General features: G+C 42.3%; 1 non-coding gene across 1 annotated transcript; it reads left to right on the top strand.

Annotated features, from left to right (window-relative positions):
- Positions 1-624: 624 nt before the first annotated feature.
- LOC126417548 (U6 spliceosomal RNA) lies at positions 625-731 on the top strand. The gene has a single exon (XR_007575641.1). It is a non-coding gene; the product is annotated as a U6 spliceosomal RNA (small nuclear RNA).
- The last annotated feature ends 2,275 nt before the right edge of the window (positions 732-3,006 follow it).

Genomic DNA, 3,006 nt, shown 5'->3' with positions numbered 1-3,006 from the left:
GGCGCCATTGGATGAATATGAGTTACTAAATAATTTACATGGTCACACACTGTGTCTTCTTGTGCTGTACTTGATGTGTGAGTTAAAAGTTGCCTTGCACTCTGTCATTAAATCGATTAGTATCCTGAGAAAGTACCACTGAAAGAGTAATGCAATTTGTGTTAGCAGTGAAGACAGTTTCGCAAAAATATTCGCTTGTTTTGAGAATCTTCAAGACCTGCTACCAGCTCCAATCAGCGCCATTTATCCCACACATTAGAGAAGTGTGTTTCATAGGTATGCCTATAAGACACTAAACTCGGAATGTGAGAACATGGCGACAATACGTGCCATCACGTCTTGCTGCCGCCTAGCGGCAGCTGTGTGAACCTGCTGCTGCTGCTCTGGGTGGATGCTGCGAGAGCAAGCGACTCTACGATCTAAGTTTTACATCCAATACTGCCAAATAATACAGTTAACAGAGCTGCCACTTACTAAGAACGACACCTCGCAGTAATTAATTCACAGATTAGCACTCGGCAGGCCTTGTGTTCCTCGCCAGAGCTGCGTAAAGCTACGTCCAAGCCGAACCATATTTGACGCGACGCCATAACTATATACACAATTTCAGAGGGCTCCTCGAATGTACTCGCTTCGGCGGTACATATACTAAAATTGGAACGATACAGAGAAGATTAGCATGGCCCCTGCGCAAGGATGACACGCAAAATCGTGAAGCGTTCCACATTTTTTTCGCAATCTCACTCTCTCATGTCTCACATCAGCTGCTAATACCCTCAGCCACCTACACAAGTTTCGCTTCATATCTGCACCCACTTGTCACAAACTATGCTGTCCATTTACGCAGTTCTCCTCCACTCTCTTTCATTCACAACAGAACATGATAAAACTGGCAATAAACCTATCCCTTACATCACCAATGCACATCTAAAATGTCACTCTAATAACAACTCAGCAAGCACACCAAAACCACAACTACACTGACACAAGTACATGTCACTAGCACCCCTTTAGCTCATTCACAAACCTGACACAAATCACAGCCAGTCTAAGACTAAGCCTAGCACAGGCAAAAGCCTCTTCTCTTCCTCAGTATCACACTCTGCTGTCACAACATCTCTTCCTACTGTCTCAATCACGTCATTTCATAACACACACCTACTGCCACACACAACATTTGGAAACCTTACATCAACTTTACACAAGATAGCTGCATGTTCCAAATCTTTCTCACTCACATACTTTCACTCACACTACTGCTTAAATACACTCTAGCGCTCTAAAATTAGCTTGCATTACCTAATATTTATTTTTCCCTAACGCCTACAAAGCTTCTGGTGCCTGTATGCCACTATCACATACTGACTGCACACAGACCCACAACATTTAACTTTATTCATCTTCATGGCTGCAGCTGATGCCATAATTGTTTCAGCACCATAAATAAACATGTGAAGGAAGATGTCTCTTTAATCATTAAGTGTGCAAGCTACCCCTTTACAGGAAGTTCATTTAACATTATGTTTCAAGTAACTTTCCTAGTGGCCTTGCTATCCAACTGCAGCCTCATAATACAGACTGCAGGTGACACCTCATCAGATTCTTAACTGAAGCATATCTGCCTGTGTAATAAGCCACTGCCCTTCACCTAAAAACCAACTATTACAGCAAATCTGTGGTGCACAAGCATGTCATGTACAAATTTCACTGGTGTGACGCACAAAGTATTTTCCCACATGTCTGGCAATCTGCCACTACATATAGTTACCTAAATTAAATTCAAAAGTGTCAGCCAATGAATACCACAACACTGAAGTGTTTAGAAAGCAGACCAGTATGCTAGTATTAACATATAGTATTTAGATGTGAGGCTCTACTATTTTGACAGCACTTTGAATCCCATCAATGTCATACAAGTCGATGCTGTTCACAATTACAGCTGATGCACCTCTCATCCTGTGTCTAGCAGAAAGATTGGACAAACCCTGCATGCAATATTCATCATGTCACATACACAGAAGCTCTAGTACATAAGCAGATACAGAGGCAGTCAAGACACAAAACACTAGCAAGCTTCAGGATTTTGGAATAGACAGCAACATCACAAACCAGTTTGTGTCACATGACACCAGTAGCTACTCAGTTATTAACTGCTTCAGATACTAAATCTTTCACTCTTTGTTTTGCACTAGCCATTATTCCTGTAATAACAACATTCACCAAACAGGATTACATCTGACTGACATTTCACAGGAACATAACTACAGCTACTAACACAATGCTAACCTGGTTTCTCTTACCACATGTCCCCTCAACATTTTAGGCTCATTCACACATCTCCATCACAGTGTTTCACTGTTGCCAAGTAGACCTGCCCTGTGTAAACTTGGTTCAACACAAATATATCACCTGGTATTGTACTGAAAACGGAACTATGTCCATCATTCCTACTACTACCTCACACAACTCGCATTCACCCATCCATGCGCTAGTAGTGACCTACACTGCTGTGTTTCAAAGTGTGCAATATGAATGGTGTTTCTAATGGTTCGTGAGGCTGCTGCGTCTCTTTTTGCAGTCACTATTGTCTTCTGGCGCCATTGGATGAATAGGAGTTACTCAATAATTTACATGGTCACACACTGTGTCTTCTTGTGCTGTACTTGATGTGTGAGTTAAAAGTTGCCTTGCACTCTGTCATTAAATCGATTAGTATCGTGAGCAAGTACCACTGAAAGAGTAATGCAATTTGTGTTAGCAGTGAAGACAGTTTCGCAAAAATATTCGCTTGTTTTGAGAGTCTTAAAGACCTGCTACCAGCTCCAATCAGCGCCATTTATCCCACACATTAGAGAAGTGTGTTTCATAGGTATGCCTATAAGACACTAAACTCGGAATGTGAGAACATGGCGACAATACGTGCCATCACGTCTTGCTGCCGCCTAGCGGCAGCTGTGTGAACCTGCTGCTGCTGCTCTGGGTGGATGCTGCGAGAGCAAGCGACTC

This window comes from Schistocerca serialis, chromosome 8 (assembly GCF_023864345.2).
Source record: "Schistocerca serialis cubense isolate TAMUIC-IGC-003099 chromosome 8, iqSchSeri2.2, whole genome shotgun sequence".
In the NCBI taxonomy this organism is placed as follows: Eukaryota; Metazoa; Arthropoda; class Insecta; order Orthoptera; family Acrididae; genus Schistocerca; species Schistocerca serialis.
This window is presented reverse-complemented; position numbering and strand designations above follow the sequence as displayed.